The sequence below is a fragment of the Zingiber officinale genome, chromosome 2B (assembly GCF_018446385.1).
Source record: "Zingiber officinale cultivar Zhangliang chromosome 2B, Zo_v1.1, whole genome shotgun sequence".
In the NCBI taxonomy this organism is placed as follows: Eukaryota; Viridiplantae; Streptophyta; class Magnoliopsida; order Zingiberales; family Zingiberaceae; genus Zingiber; species Zingiber officinale.
The window spans coordinates 126,748,303-126,770,206 of NC_055989.1; the positions used below are offsets into that span (position 1 = coordinate 126,748,303).

General features: G+C 47.2%; 1 pseudogene; it reads right to left on the reverse strand.

Moving 5' to 3' along the window:
- Positions 1-488: 488 nt before the first annotated feature.
- LOC122048671 lies at positions 489-2,816 on the reverse strand (annotated as a pseudogene).
- Between the last annotated feature and the right edge of the window lie 19,088 nt (positions 2,817-21,904).

The window sequence follows — 21,904 nt, forward strand, 5'->3', positions numbered from 1 at the left end:
GCGCAGAGATACCTGCAAGTGACTTGCAACATTTTCCCTAGTAAGTCCGACCACACTCATCAACTCAAGGATTTTCTTCGGCACAGCTTCTGCAGGGAGAGAAAGCATACGTAGTGAGACAATAAGTAAATGGAGATTTCAGTGGTAGTATCACATGATATCGCCTGTTATCATTAAATCATATGTTTTCCATCTCCACATAAGGATCGATGACAGTCAAAATCCAATGACAAGTTGACAACTATGCACAAAACAGAGTCAATACATAAATTCAACAGAATTGTTGAAATAAATCTATTAAAAATAAAATTGTAATATTTATTTACCCAACATTGTGAGGTGCCAAAACTAGCTGATTTTTTGTTGCACCACTCAGCCTATCAGTCAAAACACTTGCCTAGCTATTCAAGTATTCAGTCTTTTCATTTTTGTCAAGTTTGGATACATATGGTATTACTGGAAGGGTTTGTGGATCCACAAATCTGAACTTATCCCTAATGAACATATTAGGGATAAGTTAACTAATAGAATACTAATAAGTTAATTAGTAAAACGTAAGAACAGTGTAATAAATATTAATAAGTAAGAGAATTACTCGATATAAGGATCAACGTCAACATCATTTTCCAAGACATAACGATGTGTTTGATGCAATGGACTATGCACCAGAGCAGTGTAACCGCTGATGAAGTGATACATTGTTTGCGGTAAAGTAAGTTTGCTAACTAGTGTAAGCACGCCAAAAGCATCACATGCCAAGAGGATGACATTCTTAGGTTGCAGACCAACACACGGTATCTTCGCATTAGGAATATACTCAATTGGATATGAAGCTCGAGTGTTCTCTGCGACATCAACAATTCCATTGAACTAGATTCCCTTTCACACAATACCAATTCACTCAAGAAGTTTGTTTCATCTTGTTAATCACCTGTAATAGAGTTATCAGAGTAGTCTACTTCTCTAGTGTGTTCATCGAAAATGATGTTTTCCAACACTGCAAGAAATTTGCAAACATTAGGACAAAAAAATATGAATGGTTCCAGTTCAAAGTGCATGTCGAGTTTGATAGGGCACTTGCCAATTCCAAATTTGATGGCATTCCAAATGTCAGGTTCCTTCTCCTTTGTTAGGCCGATACATTTTGCATAGCAACCTCCTTCAATGTTTGAAATACCATTTTCACTCTAGCAATGCTCATCATCGCCAATAAGAAGCCTGTTGTGGTCTGTAGACAAAGTAGTTTTTCCTGTGCCTAAAACAACAAAGCAAAAGTCATAAGAACAAAGAAGCCATATGGCGAAAACACTGCAGTGTAACATAATTCTACACATTTACACATGGAATGCTTCTAGTTAAGTTGCAAAGGGAAGTATAGTAACCATGCAATGGGCAGGTGATGCGCCAGAATCTCATCCAACCAACACTTACCTGATAGTCCAAAGAAGAGGGCAACATCACCATCTTTGCCCATATTGTTGCTAGAGTGCAGGGAGAGAATGTTTCTTTTAGGCACTAGATAGTGCATCACACCGAACAAACCCTTCTTCATCTCCCCGGCATACTGTGTGCCAAGGATGACCATTTCTTTCCTATCAAGATTAAGATCAATGCTGGTGGAGGTAGTCATGTAGTGTGTGTATCGATTACATGGAAACTGGCCAACATTGTAAATTGTGAAGTCCGGAGTACTAAATCCTCCAGTTCTTCAGGCGTAGTACGGATGCACCTGCGATCCTTCCAATTATTTCATGCAAAAGAGAGTTTTTCTTCTTCTAGTTTACATGTTTTGGATATCTGAATCCTCTAGATATGCAGAATTATGCTAAGTGCAGAAGTTGATCTACGAATTGTATTTACATATGAAATTTAACAGTCATTTGGGTTCATAGAAGCCAATACTCTTGCATGGATGATTAGATATTTAACTTATTTGGGTATCTTTTTTCCCTAGACCAGAAAATTAAGGAAACTTTATTTACATCTAAAATTCTAGCGTTTCCAACCTACTTGATTATAAATTGTTAATGAAGCCTAAATAACTAAATAAAAGCATTTTGAAAAGCAAAAAAAAGGAACTCTTCACAAACAGTAGACTTATACAAGCATTTGATACAATCAGAGAATTTATAGTGTAAAACAATTGTAATAAACAAAAGAGTATAAAGTCAGAATTCAACATATCTAAATTAAATACTTAAAATAGAATGATCTTACCAGGTAAATCTTTCTCTAGAAGCTTCCACTCAAGCTGAATCCTTTTTGCCCAATTTTTTGAAGGCTGTCAATAAAAAGAGATTAGGAAATTATCATCATTCGTTGCCACATCCCTGCCCTACTACCAGGCTATACTTCTATGTCAATCTCATCTCCATTATTTATGCAATCGATCATATAACACCGACCGTGGTGGGTAGATTCAGATAACCATATCAATGGAAATTATCATCCCTAAGAGTGATGACACTTACCTTAATTTCCCGACAAGACGGAACACCATTGAGATGCTCTGGGATGCTGAAATAGTGATCCGAGTGTTCTTTAACAGTATCAAATTTCTTAAATGATTTATACTTCACATTGATATCATCTTCAACAATGATCTTCTTGTTCTTTTTTGGCTCTTCGGCGGCAGGAGGATTCTTCAACCGAGGTTCAGGTGCTTCAAGGATTCTTGTTCTCAAAAATTGTTTCCTTTTAGGTTTAGAAAAATCGATCCAGCGGTGGCCCACCAGTATCCGACAAGGAATCTGGATGTTTCCCCCTTTTTTTATTATTGAAAAAGATATATTTGTTTGGAGATTAAATATTGACATGATGGATTGGAGCTGGAGCTTCTGGTGCTCCTCCTCTGAGATGGTGGTGAAGGCAGCGTTGCCCTGCTGCGTGCCGTCCTTGATGGGGGTGGTTGGCGCCGACCTCTTCTTCTACAGGGAGTGCAGTTCGTCGATGGTCTTCGCCTTCACCGGCGGTACGCTGTCGTCGTGCCAGATCTCGTTCTCCGGTTTCTCCCTCCCGTGCGTTTGGATCTTCGGTAGTCCATTGGAGAACGCCGCCGCTCACCAGGAAATGAGAAGGAGCACAACGTCGTATGAGGAGAGGGAAAGATAAATGACTTAGGTTTGAGGAGAGGGAAAGATAAATGACTATTAATGTACAATAAAATTTATTATTATTCTCATGTTATTTTTATCTCTCTTCCTATTCTTTCTTTTTAATTAATATGATATCAGAGTCTTTATTTTTTTTTCATTGCATCACCACTACCTTCTCTTATTTCCTCTTATTATTATCTTTTTTTTTCTTAAGACCGTTTCCGTTTATTAATATGATTTTTTTCCTTTTTCTATCTCCACTTTCCCTTCATTTTTTTATTAATCTGGTTTCTCTCTCCACTTTCCCTTCTCACTAATACTAAACTTTCCTCTCTCTTCTAATTTTTCTCGAAGCCAGGTTAGCCCCTCAACTCACTACCCTTTCGCACGCAAACAATATCTTCCCCTCTTTAACGGGCTAAAAAGGATGAACCCTTCTTCATCTTCTGTCACCACCGCTGTCGTCGCTTGCTCTACCCCACCGGCACCAAGGGATTTTCCAACAACAGTCGAGAAGTGATTTTCTCTTTTCTCTGTTGTTGATGCCAACTTACTACGGGTGCATCTTGTTGGAACCCCAAGGTTGTTTTGGTGTGATCAACAAGTTAAGTTAGGTCCTGCGTTGTATTTAACCTTGTGTCTAAGTGTGCAGGAGCTTAGGAGCACAGGTACTCGAGCGGAAGACGCAGCTAGCGAGAAGGATGGCACGCGGTGCGTCCGAGGGACGAGGCGCTGCGGAAGAGTACACCGGCAGACGAGAAGGAAGTGCGCGCGATGGTTCTGAGGTACGAAAGCCGGAGCGGAAGATTGCTCGGGGAGCAAGAGACGCAGCTAGCGCGAAGGTCGGCACGGGGTGCGATCGAGGGACGAAGTCTGCGGATGAGTACGCTGGTGGACGAGAAGGGACACGCGGCAATTCCGAGGGACGAGAAGCCGGAGGGAAGCATGCTCGAGAAGACCGGAAGATGGGTTCGGGTGAGCCCTATTCCGGATGTAAGAGATCACCCAATCAAGCGGATCCGGAGCAGAAGACCCGGACCGAGACGGGGACTTAACGGAGAAGTGGTCCCGGACAAAAAGTCAACCGCAGTTGACTTTTTGCTCCGGGGCGCCCGGACCCTGATTTTGACCAAGATCGCGATTTACGCGATCTGAACGTTGGGGGATAAAACTTTATCCCCCTAGGGCGCCCAGAGCCCTTCCAGGCGCCCCGACCAAGGCTATAAATATAGCCTTGGTCCAGAAGCTTATCATCAGTTAAAAAAATTGTAACAACACTTGTGTGCTTCCACTGCTTTGATTAGCTTCATTCTTTTTGTGCCTACACTGCTGTAAACGAGGCTTCTCCGCCTGAAGGAGTTCTTAGTGCAACCATCTTCCTTGGATTAACAACCTCCCCGGTTGTAAACAAGTCAAATCTGGTGCCTCGTTTTTATGCTTTATTTTCTGCTTAATCTATTTTTCAAGTGTTAGCTTAATTGTCCGAGAAAGGGTTGTGTTTTATTCAGGGCTATTCAACCCCCCCTTCTAGCCCAACGGTCCTACAAGTGGTATCGAGTCAGGACGCTCTAAACTAGTGTAAGCAACGAGATGGCCGGATCTAACATCCACCCGCCAAAATTCGAGGGGACTTTGCAAGTGGAAGAAGCACATGGAGGTATTTTTGGACCGATTTTGATTTATTATTAATAATGGAACTCGGTTTGAAGCTCCCGGGAAAAAAAAAGTCAATGGACAAAGAAAGAGCAAGCCGAGTACGTGGCAAACAAGAAAGCGGAATTCCATAACCGTACTTCCTCCACAAGAAGTCAACCGTGTCGGCACCTACAATTCGGCAAAGGAGCTTTGGGAGAAGTTCCTTGAATTACACGAAGGAACATCCGAAGCCAAGCTTGCGAGACGGGACTTACTTCGCAACCAGCTCACTAACCTCCGTCTTGAAAAGGTGAAACAATTGCACATCTACACTCGAGGATACAAGAGCTCATCACCGGACTTTCGAATCTCGGAGAAGAGGTAAGTAACCGAGATTCGCTCAGGTACGCTTTAAATTCCTTCCCTAGAAATTCAAAATGGGCATCATTAGTAGATGCCTTTTACATTTCGAAGGACTTAGAAAAAATTTCATTAGAAGATTTTTTTTCAACATTTGAAGTGCATGAGTCAAGATGTGCAGGAATGAGAGAGCCAAAGAACAACGTCGCCCTCAAAGCTTCGAGAGACGAACCTGAATCGGAATCTTCTCTCGACGACGAGGAAATGGTAATGATGGTAAGACGATTTAAGAAGTTATATAATTCTAGAAAAACTAACCATCCACAGGGTAGAAAGAAAAGAACGATCCGCTGCTACCATTGCGACGAAGAAGGGCATGTCAAGGACAACTGCCCCAAGCTGAAGAACAAAGACAAGGAAAAGGGTGAAGCCTATCCAAAAGCGAAAAGAAGGCGGCGTGGGACGATCGTCGTCCGAATCGAAGTCGAAGCATTCTCGCACTGATGGCGAGTCATCAAGACGACGACTGCGATTCAAGCTCTTCCGAAATGAGCATCGAGTGCATCGATGAAGGGGGAGACACGCCGGAAGAAAGCAGTAGCTCAGGGGGAGAAACGGACAACGAGATCGACAAGGTAAGTCAGGTACGATCTCTTCCTCCCGATAAAATGTTTAAGTTTGTTAAACTTTTAACAAAAGATTGCTGCAAATTAGAAAGTGAAAATAAAAATTTAAAAGTAATTCTAGCTAAGTCTTGTCCCTTAGAAGAATTAGATAAATTAAAACTAGCAAATGAAAAATTGAAACTTGAAAATGATGATTTGAAAAATTCAAGTAGACAACTTGAAAAGCCATGCATGTTCATCTAAAACCAATGTTAGAAGATTTAATAATTTAAATTGGTACTTTAAATATCACCCTGGACAAATTAGGAACATTTCAAGAAAATATGTTCCTAAAAACTTTTTAGTTAATCCAGTAAGTTGGAACCTATATTGGGTTCCTAAATCATGCTTAAATTAATTTTAAAATTAAAATTTGTGCTTTAAGTGAGAAAATTAAACAAAGAATTTCTTTATGAGGCTTTGTCGAAGGAAGTGGTTGTTGTTCCAATAACCAAGAAGGCCTAGTGCCTCGCCACGACCTGGAAGCCAAAATATTGAAATAAATGTTTAATTAACTTACTAATGAAGCATTAATACAAGAATTAATTAGTGCTTGAAAAAGGTTATTCAAAACATTTTATTTCAATTAGAAATTTACTTGCTTAGAATATCTTTATTCTCAAAAATCATTTTTTTAAGAATCTTTTTAAACAAGAAATCTCAGCTTAAATTACTTAGAAAAACTTTCTAAATTTCTTAAAAAAAATTAGAAATTTATTGAAATATTTTTTAAGTCTTTTACCCTTAGATTGTTTTTTATGGAACCCCATTTTTATTGTGATCAAAGGGGGAGAAGGGAAAGTATAAGTCTAGGGGGAGGTAGAAAAAATTGTAAATTAAAATTTGAAATTTTAATTTTTTCTATCATGTTGCATATTATTGTAATTAATTTCATATCTATTGTTGACCCTAGCTTAACTTGGGTTGATCACACCAAAAAGGGGGAGATTGTTGGAACCCCAAGGTTGTTTTGGTGTGATCAACAAGTTAAGTTAGGTCCTGCGTTGTATTTAACCTTGTGTCTAAGTGTGCAGGAGCTTAGGAGCACAGGTACTCGAGCGGAAGATGCAGCTAGCGAGAAGGACGACAGTCCGAGGGACGAGGTGCTGCGGAAGAGTACACCGGCGGACGAGAAGGAAGTTCCGAAGTACGAAAGCCGGAGCGGAAGATTGCTCGGGGAGCAAGAGACGCAGCTAGCGTGAAGGTCGGCACGGGGTGCGATCGAGGGACGAAATCTGCGGATGAGTACGCTGGTGCACGAGAAGGGACACGTGGCAATTCCGAGGGACGAGAAGCCGGAGGGAAGCATGCTCGAGAAGACCGGAAGATGAGTTCGGGTGAGCCCTATTCCGGATGTAAGAGATCACCCAATCAAGCGGATCCGGAGCAGAAGACCCGGACCGAGACGGGGACTTAACGGAGAAGTAGTCCCGGACAAAAAGTCAACTACAGTTGACTTTTTGCTCCGGGGCGCCCGGAACCAATCCGGGCGCCCGGACCCTGATTTTGACCAAGATCGCGATTTATGCGATCTGAACGTTGGGGGATAAAACTTTATCCCCCCAGGGCGCCCGGAGCCCTTCTAGGCGCCCCGACCAAGGCTATAAATATAGCCTTGGTCCAGAAGCTTATCATCAGTTAAAAAAAATTGTAACAACACTTGTGTGCTTCCACTGCTTTGATTAGCTTCATTCTTTTTGTGCCTACACTGCTGTAAATGAGGCTTCTCCGCCTGAAGGAGTTCTTAGTGCAACCATCTTCCTTGGATTAACAACCTCCCCGGTTGTAACCAAGTCAAATCCGGTGCCTCGTTTTTATGCTTTATTTTCTGCTTAATCTATTTTTCAAGTGTTAGCTTAATTGTCCGAGAAAGGGTTATGTTTTATTCAGGGCTATTCAACCCCCCCTTCTAGCTGGCCCAACGGTCCTACACATCTTCTTCTGTCGTCGAGCCGCTGTTTTGGCCAAGTCAGGCACGACTCCAAGCCAAAGAGCCGACGCCTAACACCAATCAACCTGCATCCCCTTCTCCTTCGCTCCCACCGCAGCTGGCGTCGCCTCATCTCCCCGCACTGGTTTCTCGCCTCAACTCAAAGCTTTTACTCTTTTTCTTCTTCATTGCACAACCACTAGAATCTCTGAAGAAGACTACCATCGGTTTCTTTGAAGAAGCCACCCCTTTCTGAAGAATCCAACTCGCACAGCCTGTTGTCGCTGCCCTTTCTGAAGAAGCCGGCCCGTTGCCACTGTCGATTCGCTCTCCTTCTCTACTGCCGACACGAACCAAAAAGGGGATTCGCTCCTGCTGCCTCTTTTCTGCCACTACTAGCCATAGGAGCATCTCCTTTGCAATTTGTAGAAGCCAACATCATCTACAGGACAAGTTATTTTACTTTAGATATCAAATACTCAACACCATCAAGGAGGCCAAAAATAAAATTCAGACCGATGTCAAATTTATCACATCGTTGGTCATACTAGAAATCTATGCCCTAAAAGACTTGATTGGTCTTGGATAAAATATCAAATTTGTCTCAGAAATGGACATTTTGGTATTCAATGTCCTAGTCAATTTGACTTAAATTTCATTGATGGTCCTACAACCTCATGACAACCGTTTATTTCACAAGTATATCATAAAGTTATCTTGTCTGTTCCTAATTATGGTAAAATCTCAGAGTTTTCATCTATTGATTGATATATTGACACTAGAGCATCTTATCATCTTACGACAGATTATAATATCTTTACAAACGTAATGTTATATTATAGCTCAGATATAATTCAAGTAGGCGATGATTCAGATTTACAAATTGCTAATATTGGAAACACATATGTTCATTTATCTAATCAAACTTCACATGTGCAATTTCATGTTCCATCTATCATTAAAAATTTACTTTCTACACATCAGTTTTATCTTGATAACAATGTTATTTTTGAGTTTCATCATAATTATTATCTTATAAAAGATAAAGGAACAAATGCTATTATATTTTATGGGAGAATAAAAAATGACCTCTACTATCTTCAAAGTTTTCAATCAAAGCTTTTGTTAATGAATGCACAAATAAGCCAGCTTGGCATGCTCGACTTGGTCATCCTTTCCTTCATATTGTTCAGTCAATCATCAATAGGTATGGTTTATCTAGTTTCATTACGTCCTCTTCATCTCATTCATGTAGGGTCTGCATGAAATCTAAAAGTCATAAGATACCTTTCGCTTTATCTGATCATGTTTCTAATTTTCCACTTGAAATAATCCATTCTGATATTTGAGGCCCTGCACATATTTTATCTAATTAATGTTTCCAATATTATATTACCTTCTGATCCGGTAATAAGGACGGGGGACCCCCTTTGTGGGGAGCCAATGACACGTGAAGGTCAGAAGTCAAAAGGGTCAGCATGAGGTCCATCCGATCCGATAAGGGTCGGGTCAACCGGCCGAACGGGTCCGGGCGGAATCAAAGACAACTCGACGGGGAGTTGGGTTTCCGACGCTCATGGTGAACAGGGACGCCGGGCCGAGCGGGTAGCTCGCTCGGCCGAGGCGTAAAGCATCAATGCTGTGAAGGAACAGTCTCAGCCGAGCACACGATGGAATGAAATCTTCCCGGTCGGACCGATACCTATGCCCGGTCGGACCGATGCCTGCCGAGCGGATGGACGCTCGGCTCGGGGAAAAAAGAGACAAGTACAAGGGGACATTGGGGAACATCTTCTGACAATAGGCATGTTCAACGACCAAGCCATACGCAGAATCCTACGACGGAAGGTTCTGCTGTCCCATCAAAAAGGTGCTCGGACTGTAGCAGTATGGTGTCAGGCATGCTCCTCTGGTAAGCCCATACTAAGGTATGGTAAAGGACGCGTGTACGCCTCGGTAGGTGTGCATAAGCCTCCCCACAGCTCTATATAAGAGCCCTCAGACTTCACCGGAGGTACGCGATCTCTCATCTTTGGAGTCACTTCATCGTTTTCCTCTTGCCTGACTTGAGCGTCGGAGGGTCGTCGCTGGGAACCCCTTCCCGGCTCGACTTCCTTGCAGGTTCGCCGGAGATTCGTTCAGCTAGTCGAAGACAGTGGAGAGCGCCACGTCCCCAACGTCCATCGACTCAGCGTTCGGACATGATCAAATTGGCGCCGTCTGTGGGAACGCACCTGCATCCGAGCGGAATAGATGGACGAAGCTGGATGACCTCACACTGTGATGCTCTCCCAGGAGGATCTCGATGCTCTAATCGAGGCAAGAGCAGCTAAGCTCGTGGAGCAACAGAAACAGAAGGCGCAAGCCGAGCGACTGGAGCAACAAGCTAAGTGACGTCAGCGTTAGGAGGCCGAGCGGAAGCACCGCCTGCCTCGATTCCATTTCATCGGGCCCTATTCCGTACGCCTCCTGAAGTCGCACCAGCTAACCTTGATCCAGGATCTTCATCTGACGAGGCGCCCAGGCGAGACTACAGAAAAGGCAAGGCTCCCCGAACAGACGCCTCCCCCGAACGGATCAACCGGCAGTTTTCAGAGGTCATCCTGCGGGACCCTCTGCCCAAGCATTATGTGCCCCCGGCGATCGGGGAATACAACGGAACCACCGACCCAGACGACCATCTAGGAAAGTTCGACAACACAGCTACACTACATCAATACACAGATGGAGTGAAATATCGGGTGTTCCTTACCACCCTCTTGGGATCAGCGCAACGATGGTTCCGGAGGCCGCCGGACGGATCCATCACCAGCTTTAAAGAGTTCCGCATCGCTTTTCTCCATCATTTTGCGAGCAGTCGACGTTACCAGAAGACTAGTATTAGTCTATTCGCCATCAAGCAAGAGCCTAGGGAGTCGCTCCGAGCTTACATCCAACGATTCAACCGGGTGGCCATGGATATTCCAACGGCTACCTCAGAAACAATGATGAATGCGTTCACGCAAGGCCTTGTGGATGGTGACTTCTTCCGTTCACTTATTCTAAAGCCGCCCCGAGACTATGATCATATGTTACACCGGGCCAATGAGTACATTAATGTGGCAGAAGCATAGGCAGTCCGAAGAAAAGAAGCTCCAACTGAGCGGCTAGCCCCTGCTGAGCGGAAGTCGCTCACTGGCAACCAGCCGCCCAGAGGACCGCAAACCGAAGCAGTCCGCCCTCACCACGCAAGGTCCCACGCCATCCAAGAAGTAGCCGCCGAGCGGCCCAAACCAAAAAAGAAGGTATGGACCCCCATGTTTTGCTCGTTCCACCGGACTGACACGCATAACACACGAGATTGCCGAAGCCTTCCCCTGATCACCCACCCCGCTCCCCGGAGTGGTCGTCGTCGATCGCTATCATCCGACAGGCGACAGCGACACCATGAAGTCGATCGGCGGATATCCAGAAAGTCTCCCGAGCGGTATCATCCTCAGGGGCACGAGGACAATCCCCGGGTATCTAAGGAGCGGCCTAGGTCATCCGCCCCGGAGGAAAAAAATAGAAGCAACACGTCCCGGGGCGAAATCAATATCATCTCTGGCGGACCGACCGGAGGCGACTCCAATAGAGCGAGGAAGGCTAGTGTCAGGCAGCTCAAGATCCATGCGGTCGGCTGCAGTCAAGAACGGGCAAGCGGGCCCAAAATCATCTTCGGGCCCAAGGACCTTGAGGGAGTCGAAGTGCCACATGACGACGCCCTCATCATCAAAGCGGTAATAGCTAACTATACTATTCACCGCATTTTCATCGATACAGGCAGCTTAGTCAACATTATATTTAAAAAGGCTTTCAACCAACTGCAAATTGATCGAGCTGAGTTGCTGCCCATGACAACCCCCCTCTACGGGTTTACGGGCAATGAAGTTCTACCGGTCGGATAGGTCCTACTGGCTATTTCGCTGTGAGAAGAGTCGCTCAGAAGGACGCGGACTGCCAACTTCGTCGTGGTCGACTCTCCCTCAGCATACAATGTTATCTTGGGGAGACCAACGTTCAGTGAGTTCTGAGCGGCCGTCTCCACCTTCTACCAGAAAATTAAGTTCCCGGTTGAAGATAAAGTTGGAGAAGTGCGAGGAGACCAGCTGGCGGCTAGGCGATGCTACGTCGAAATGGTCCGAGCCGAAGCTAATTCCGCGCGGAAGACGCCACGGATCGTGGTGAATGCCATAATCGAAAAACCACCCTCTTTGGTTTATGAAGAAAAAGAGGAGGTGCAGATCCACCCTACCCGATCGGAGGCCACCACATTCATTGCGGTCGATCTGGAGGCAAGCCAGAAAAAGGAGGTGATCAAGTGTCTCCAGAGAAATTGCGACGTCTTCGTTTGGTCGACGCATGAGTTGCCGGGAATTTCACCAAGTATAGAACAGCATGAGCTTCACGTCCGACCGGACGCTCGACCGGTGAAGCAAAGGAAGAGGGACTTTAGCGCCGAACAAAACGCCATCATCCGAGCGGAGGTCGAAAAGCTCCTGGAGGTCGGCCATATAAGGGAGGTCCAGTTCCCGAGCTGGCTTGCAAATGTAGTGCTAGTCTCCAAGCTGGGCAACAAGTGGAGGGTTTGCATCGATTTCCGGGATCTCAACAAGGCATGCCCAAAGGATTTCTACCCTCTGCCCTGGATTGATCAACTGGTGGACTCCACAGCCGGGTGCGAGCTGATATGCATGCTAGACGCCTATCAGGGCTACCATCAGGTGCCGCTCGCCCGAGAAGATCAAGAGAAGGTCAGCTTCGTCACAGCCGACGGCACTTACTATTACAATGTAATGCCGTTCGGACTGAAGAACGCGGGAGCAACCTACCAGCGCTTAATGAACAAGGTATTCAAGGAGCAGATCGGACGCAATTTAGAAGTGTACGTGGATGATATTCGCATCAAGTCTGCTCGAGCGGCTGATCTTTTTACGGACATGGAGGAGACCTTCCGAACGCTGAGGAAGTATGGAGTCAAGCTGAACCCTCAGAAATGTTTGTTCGGAGCAAAAGGCGAGCGTTTCTTGGGCTATATAGTGACCGAGCGGGGCATAGAGGCAAATCCCAGCAAGGTAAAAGCGTTGCAAGATATGCCGCCCCCAAGAAATCTGAGAGAAGTACAGTGCCTGACCGGGCGGATAACTGCATTGTCGAGATTCATCTCTAAAACTGCCGACCGGAGTCTCCCTTTTTTCAAGATCCTACGCAAAGCTACTAAGTTTCATTGGGAAGAGGAATGCGATCGGGCGTTTGAGGAGCTGAAGACATACCTGAACTCCTTGCCCGTGTTAGCCAAGGCAGCTGTAGGTGAGCCGCTCTGTATTTATTTATCTTCAACCGAGCGGGCAGTAGGCTCGGCACTAGTGAGGACGAGCGGTAAAGAACAACCCGTGTACTTCTTGAGCCATATTCTAAAAAATGTTGAATCTCGCTACACTGGGCTCGAGAAGCTGGCTTTTGCTTTAGTCCTCACCGCTCGGCGACTTCGTCCTTATTTCCTGGCACATACAATTGTCGTCCGGACAAATAACCCATTGGGAAGAGTGCTGCTGAATCCAGAAGCATCCGTACGGCTCATTAAATGGACAACGGAGTTGAGTGAATTTGACATTCAGTATCAACCCCGTTCGGCGATAAAGGCGCAGTCCTTAGCAGATTTTGTTACCGAAGTGAAAAATCCTGAACCCGAAGCTATCTGGAAAATATTTGTGGATGGATCGTCCACTCGGCGCGGGAGCGGAATTGGTGTGCTATTACTCTCCCCCCAAGAAGAACGGATGCACCTATCCGTCCGGCTGGACTACAAAGCCACAAATAATGAAGCGGAGTATGAGGCCCTCATAGTCGGCTTGCAAGCAGCCCGGCATGTAGGAGCCGGTCGGGTGACACTCCATTCAGACTCCCAGCTGGCCGCCCAGTAGTTCTCGGGCACTTTTGAGATTAACAACGCTCGGCTCAAGCTCTACACTGAGGCCTTCGAAAAGCTCAAGGCCCATTTCAGAGAAGTCATTATCCAGAAGATACCCCGAGCAGAGAACCAGGTGGCAGATGAGTTAGCCAAGCTCGCAAGTTCAATATCACCGGTCATCATCCAGCAGCCAATTGAGGAAGTATCCTTGGTGGCGCACATTGACCGGATGGAGGGCCTCGCATTCCCGAGCGATTGGAGGACAACCATCATAGAGTTTCTGCGCTCGGGTGCGACACCGTCCGATCGAGAGGAAGCCCAGCTATTGAGGAGGAGAGCCGGCCGGTTCACACTCGTTGGAGACCAACTCTACAAGAAGGCTTTCTCCCGCCCACTTTTGAAGTGTGTGAGCTCGGAGGACGCGGAGTACATCCTCCAGGAAGTGCACCAATGATCGTGCGGAGGACATCCGGGCGGGCGATCGCTGGCTAGGAAGATCCTGTTGGCCGGGTACTTCTGGCCAACCCTGCAAGCAGATGCCGCTCGGACCGTCGCGACGTGCCTCTCCTGCCAGAAGTACCACAACGTCTCCCACCGACCGGCGGAGGAGATGAAAGCATCTACAGTGTCTTGTCCGTTCGATCAGTGGGGAATGGATATCGTAGGTCCGTTCCCTATGGCGACCGGTCAGCAGAAGTTTCTTCTAGTGGCGGTCGACTACTTTTCCAAATAGGTGGAGGCCGAGCCACTGGCCAAGATCACCGAGCAGATGGTCAAAAGGTTTATCTGGCAGCATATAATCTGTCGGTTCGGCATTCCTCGCCGGCTCATATCTGATAACGGGCGATAGTTCGCCGGGAAGCAGCTCGAAGAATGGTGCAAAAGTTATGGCATCGAACAACACTTTACTTCCGTAGAGTATCCCCAGAGCAACGACCAAGCTGAAGTAACCAACCGAGAAATCCTCAGAATTCTTCGGGCTCGACTTAACCACATAGGAGGAAGCTGGGTGGACGAGCTGCCGGGCGTCCTATGGGCTATCCGTACGACCCCAAAGGAGGGAACGGGCGTCACGCCATTCCATTTAGTGTACGGCGGCGAAGCAGTTATCCCAATTGAAGTCGGCATAGAGTCCATCCGGATCCAGAATTATGATGATGACAATGCCGAGCGGAGGAAGATGGAGTTGGACCTGATCGACAAAGAGCGAGCCAAGGCATCCGTCCAGCTGATGGCGTACCGGCAGAGAATGAAGCAGAACTATAACCGGCGCGTGATCCCTAGAGCATTCCAGGTCGATGACCTAGTGTGGAAGAAAGTAAAGTCGGTCGGGGACGTTGGCAAGCTGGAGGCTCCTTGGGCGGGCCCCTTCAAAGTCATCGAAAAGCTCCGCTCGGGTGCCTATTATCTGGAGGATGAAGACAGACGGCAACTGGATCGACCATGGAGCGCGAACCACCTCCAGCCTTACTGGGCGGGGTGAAAGGTGCGCCAATGTAATGTATGCTGTATACTTTCCGTTTGGCTGTATACTTGAAATGCAGGAGTAAAACATCGGAAAATTAGCGCAAGTATAGGGCATCGTCAGCCGAATCGGAAGACCGTCGAGCTCCGAAGTTAAATATCGAGAGTCGGACTGGCGACTATAAACCCTCCGGCCGGAAGACCGTCGAGCTCCGACGTTAAATATCGAGAGTCGGACCGAGGACTATAAACCCTCCGGCCGAAAGACCGTCGAGCTCCGACGTTAAATATCGAGAGTCGAACCGGCGACTATAAACCCTCCGGCCGGAAGACCGTCGAGCTCCGACATTAAATATCGAGAGTCGAACCGGAGACTATAAACCCTCCGACCGAAAAACCGTCGAGCTCCGACGTTAAATATCGAGAGTCGAACCGGCGACTATAAACCCTCCAGCCGGAAGACCGTCAAGCTCCGACGTTAAATATAGAGAGTCGAACCGGTGACTATAAACCCTCCGGCTGGAAGACCGTCGAGCTCCGACGTTAAATATCGAGAGTCGAACCGGCGACTATAAACCCTCCGGCCGGAAGACCGTCGAGCTCCGACGTTAAATACTAACTGGCGACTATAAACCCTCCAGCCGGAAGACGGTCGAGCTCCGACGTTAAATATTGAGCTCCGACCGGAAGACCGTCGAGCTCCGACGTTAAATATCGAGAGTCGAACCAGCGACTATAAACCCTCCGACCGGAAGACCTTCGAGCTCCGACGTTAAATATCGAGAGTCGAACCGGCGATTATAAACCCTCCGGCCGGAAGACCTTCGAGCTCCGACGTTAAATATCGAGAGTCGAACCAACGACTATAAACCCTCCGGCCGGAAGACCGTCGAGCTCCGCCGTTAAATATCGAGAGTCGAACCGGCGACTATAAACCCTCCGGCCGAAAGATCGTCAAGCTCCGACGTTAAATATCGAGAGTCAAACCGGCGACTATAAACCCTCCGGCCGGAAGACCGTCGAGCTCCGACGTTAAATATCGAGAGTCGGACCGACGACTATAAACTCTCCGGCCGGAAGTAATGCTGTTTAGCGGTAATTCCAGTTAAAGCTATGCATGTATTCAACTAAGCGGGTCCGGCTGACCAAGTGTGCAAGCGGGCGGGTTACCAAGAGTACCCCGTAAACACCTAGTGAAAATCCCATTTGCGAGACAAAATATATTCAGCCGAGCGGCCTAGCTATACAAAATACTTCGTGAAAAATCCCGTTCAAACACAAGAGAGGCGGGATGAGAGGCGAATAACGAGGAGAAGTGAAGGAACGTGAACGATGGTAGTTGGTTAGCCGAGCGGACAGCACGCGTATTGATTAGCAAAAGAAAAAAGCAAGCAAGAGGATAGCATATCATTAGAGGCCGTTAAGGCCAATCGGAGTGGTTACAAAATGCCTTCATTCCAGGAAATCATAAAGGTCCTTTGGGATGGTACTGAGGAGCGTCGCTTGGTCTTGGGCCGGGATGAGGACGGAGTCGGGAAGCAGACCCTTGGACTTCAGGTAGGTTGTTGTGGCAGTCATAGCAAGCTCAAAGGTAGTGTACATCCGTTCGCAAACTTTCTTCGAGAATTTGGCCGAACGGATGTAATTTAGCCTCAAGGAGGCAACCCGGCCTGGCTCAGCCTCCTAGTATTCTTTGAGGGCCGCTCGGGAGGCGTCGGTGGCTGCCTGGTGTTCTTGCAAGGCAGTCTCAAGCTTCGTCACCTCATCTGATCGGGCCGCCTTCTCGCCGGCCAGCTGATTCATCAGCTCCTTAACCCGTTGCTCCAGGCCCCGCGCCTCGATGTTTTTCTTCTCCAGGTCGGCGATGGTCGTCTTCTTCCGATCGGTGGCAAGACTTATCTTCCGATCGAGCGTCTTCACCTGTCTTTCAAGTTCGGCTAGAGTATGGGCCTGGTCGGCCGTCTTCTTTTGCTCAGCCGCTAATAGATCTTGGGTCTTCTTGAGCTCTTTCTGCAGCTCGGCATATGAAGGACCCTAGGAGGGCGCGCCGCCCGAACTCCTTAGCCTCTTTAACTCTTCGTCCACCATGGCCAGATGATTGGAGACAGCGATCTCCTCTATCCATCTCTGACATAAATAAAATCATTAATAGCCGATCGGAATTACGACATAAAAAACTTCGGAAGAAAACACACTTACCCCAGCGGCCTGCTGCATCGCGACACGGGCCCGAGCGTCGGCCCACATCTCGGCTAGGGGCCCCTTCATGGTGATCATGTGCTCAGGCGCGGTTGGCCGATCAGACTCGGGCATCAACTCTTCGGTGGGGAGATGCAGGGAGACCCTGATGGTATGGCGCCAACCGGGAGTCGTCTGAGCGGAAGCTGGGGAAGGATCGGAGGCCGGTGCAGAAAACTGGGACAAAATGGCCGAGCGTTGGACTTGGCGGGGAGAGGGCGGAAGGGCGCTAACAGGTATGGCCTCGAGGGGGTCCGCGGACGCGTCCAGTTGGGATGGGGTCCGATCGAACGAGATCGCCTCCACTGCTGGGGCTTTGCCGCGAGAATCGGCGGTGGTCCATTCGGACGATTGGACCGCGGAAGTGGCCGATCGAAGTGGTGTCTCCGTTCGGCGCCTCTTTTGTCGGAGAGGACGCTCTTCCTCCTGAGCGGAGCCTTCCTCTTGAACTGTTGGTCCCCTGCTGGGGGTGGCGCCTCTAGCCGCATCCCGGGGAGAGGCTTGAGCGACCGACTCCTCGTGGGTCTCGCTCTCCCCTTCGTGTGAGCCGACCGGCTCAATGCCAAGCGACTCCATCTCCTTGGCAGCTGCGGCCTCGAGCGCCGCCGCTTTCCTCTTCAAAATCCCGGCCATCATGGACTCCATGACAATGTCTGCTGCAAAGGAAAAAGGAGAAAATCAGTTAGCAATTAAGGCAAATGCACAAGTAAAATTCTTACCGAAGCTGCTCGGGAGGGGAGTCCGGATCGGACTCAGACCAAATATGTACATCACCCCTTTGGGTAAGAATTTGTTGATGTCAAACTTTAGACCGCCTAGCATGTTGGCAGCGTGAAGATAGTCCGGTTGGGTCTTGAACCTCTTTAGCTCAGGGGAGGTTGGCGGTCCGACCTGCCACTGGGTTCGGAAGGAGGCTCGTTCGGGAAGACGAAGATAGAAGTAGTACTCTTTCCAATGTTTATTGGAAGAGGACAGTTTATTAAAGAAGACTAAATCGGGCCGAGACTGGAACATGTAAGTACCCAGCTCGGACTGTTTAGGATAATAAAAATAGTAGAAGACCTCCGGTCGGAGGGGAATGTTGTGGATTTTGAACAAGACAACAACTCCACATAAAAGGCGGAATGTGTTAGGGACTAAGCTTCTGAGCGGAATGCCGAAAAAATTACAGACTTCTACGATAAAGGGATGGAGTGAAAATCGCAGACCGGCTATGAGCTGGTCGTGGAAAACACAGATAGCTCCGCGCGGCGGTTTGTGTGGCCGAGCGGAGGGGGAGGGTAAGATAAGTTCAAAGTCAGAGGGGATGTCAAAATTGTCCATCAGAATCTCGGCGTCGCGCCGATCGAAGCACGACTCCATGGTGGTATACCACGGGCCGAGGGCTAGGTCTTGAGATTGAGAAGAGCTGGCCATAAGTCGAGCGGGAAAAGGAGCAAGAGATGGACGAAAGGGCAAAAAGCTTAAGAGAGGGGACCAAATTGTAACCAGGAGACGAGAACGCGAAGAGAAGAAGAAAGCACGAGGAAAAACAAGAAATTGCAGAAGGACCTTACGGAAGCAGACGAAGATCGAAGGAAGAATGCGAGAGGTCGCCGGAAGAAGCAGCAGTAGGATTACCGGAGCAGGAACGACAGGGAAAACTTCTGGGCACGCGAAAGCATAAATGCGGCGGAGGAAGAAGGCGAAAGCTTTATAGGGTAGGGCCCGAACGGCCTCAGTCGTCCGATGCAGGTCGCAAAAACCAAGGACTCTATCGGGCCGTCCATTTCAAACCGCCTCGGTCTCGTCGCCCGCGGCGCCGCCGCCATACGATGATGGCAGCAGCTCCACGTGGCATTCGGCCACTGGAGTGCATTTAATGAGCGCCTTCACGAGGCACAGAGCGCATGCCCGGCCTTAATGTCGAAGATTGGCGCAAATTTCGAAGAGATCCGAGGAATGTTGGCGTTGACTAAGGTCATAGCTACCCCCGTGGGGGTCGAATCACTCGGCGTGACTGGCGGTCCAGTCAGTCGGACTAATCGCCTCCTTCGACTAGACTTGAAGGGGAGGCAAATGATCCGGTAATAAGGACGGGGGACCCCCTTTGTGGGGAGCCAATGACACGTGAAGGTCAGAAGTCAAAAGGGTCAGCATGAGGTCCATCCGATCAGATAAGGGTCGGGTCAACCGGCCGAACGGGTCCGGGCGGAATCAAAGACAACTCGACGGGGAGTCGGGTTTCCGACGCTCATGGTGAATAGGGTCGTCGGGTCGAGCAGGTAGCCCGCTCGGCCGAGGCGTAAAGCATCAATGCTATGAAGGAACAGTCTCAGCCGAGCACGCGAAATCTTACCGGTCGGACCGATACCTACGCCCGGTCGGATCGATGCCTGCCGAGCGGATGGACGCTCGGCTCGGGGAAAAAAGAGACAAGGACAAGGGGACATTGGGGAACATCTTCTGACAACAAGCATGTTTGACGACCAAGCCATACGCAGAATCCTACGACGGAAGGTTCTGCTGTCCCATCAGAAAGGTGCTCAGACTGTAGCAGTATGGTGTCAGGCATGCTCCTCTGGTAAGCCCATACTAAGGTATGGTAAAGGACACGTGTACGCCTTGGTAGGTGTGCATAAGCCTCCCCACAGCTCTATATAAGAGCCCTCTGACTTCGCTGGAGGTACGCGATCTCTCATCTTTGGAGACACTTCATCGTTTTCCTCTTGCCTGACTTGAGCGTCGGAGGGTCGTCGCCGGGAACCCCTTCCCGGCTCGACTTCCTTGCAGGTTCGTCGGAGATTCGTTCAGCCAGTCAAAGACAGCGGAGAGCGCCACGTCCCCAGCGTCCATCGACTCAGAATTCGGACAGGATCACCTTCATTGATTATTTTAGTAAATATACTTGGCTTTATCCTATGAGAAGGAAATATGATTTATTTGATATATTTTGTAATTTTTAAATTCAAGTTGGATGATATTTTAATCGTAAAATACTCTCTTTTCATTCTGATTGGGGAGGCGAATATCAAGCTCTTCATCGTCATCTTGTCTCTTGTGGAATTGTTCATCGAATCTCTTGTCCTCACACTCTAGAACAAAATGGCTCTGCTGAGAGAAAACATAGATATATAGTTGAAACTGTCTTAGCTCTTCTTCATCATGCATGGGTTTCGCGTAAATTTTGGGATGAAGCTGTTAACACTTTCGTATATCTCATAAATCGACTTCCTACTCTATTCCTCAATCATAAGTGTCATTTTGAAAAACTTTATAATCAAACTCCTGATTACACTTTCCTTTGAAAATTTAGTTGCTCATGTTATCCATGGTTGCACGCCCTTAGCCTAAACACAAACTTAACTCTCGTTCACTACAATGTGTTTTCCTTAGTTATAGCAATTCACACCATGGTTATCGTTGCTTGCATATACCAATGGGACGAATTTATATTTCACGACATGTTACTTTTGATGAGTCTCTATTCCCTTTTTCAGTAGCTTCTTCGATCTCTCCTCCAGATACAAGTGACACCTTCTTAATGGCACCAAATATTTTTAGAAGTGATGACATCCTAGGTCTTGCTCCGGAGCTCTCTAATAACTCCCCTATACTATCAAAATCACCTCAGGTTGCTGCTCCAATCTTGGAAGTCTCGCCGGTTGAAGATAATATTCTCTCTAGTTCTGGATCCTCAAATAATGCAAGTTCATCATCTACATCACCATGTCAACCTACTTCCTCGTCGCCATCAACAAGTGATTCAGATGATAATGCTCCTTATCGCATGTTTCCCATTAGTGACATTTATGAATGTTACCCACCAAATGCAACTCGATATCCCCTTCCACTAGCTCCAGTGGTCTCCTCAAAATCTATTGAACCAACTTGTTTTACACAAGCAAACAAGGATCCAAATTGGCGTAGTGCAATGGCTACAGAATTTGATGCACTTCTTTACAATGGAGCATGGAATCTAGTTCCGTGCACTCCCTCAATGAATGTTATGGGTTCTAAATGGGTATTCCGTCTTAAGCATTGAGTTGATGGTTCTCTTGAATGGCACAAAGCTTGACTTGTAGCCAAAGGATTTAGCCAACAACCATGTATTGACTTCAATGATACTTTTAGCCCAATCATCAAAATTACATCTGTCAGACTATTATTATTGATAGTTGTTAGTTCTAATTAGCCTATACAACAATTGGACAATTCAAATGTGTTTCTCTATGGCATCTTGAGGAAACTGTATTTATGGAGCAACCACCTGGGCTCATTCATCCACAATTTCCGTCTCATGTTTGCCAACTTAAGAAATCCTTATATGGTCTTCAACAAGCTCCTTGTGCATGGTTTCATCGACTATCTAATTTGTTACAAACTTAAGAATTTTCTGGATCAAAGACTGACTTGTCTCTATTTCACAAATATAATGATGGATCTATGATATTTTTTCTTATTTATATGGACTACATTCTGATAACCGGCAATGATCACAAGGGTATCACAACTTTATTAAGTCTTCTTAATCAAGAATTTCCTACTCAAGATTTGGGTATTGCTAATTTTTTTCTTGGTATTGACTTATTCTACATGAAGATGACTA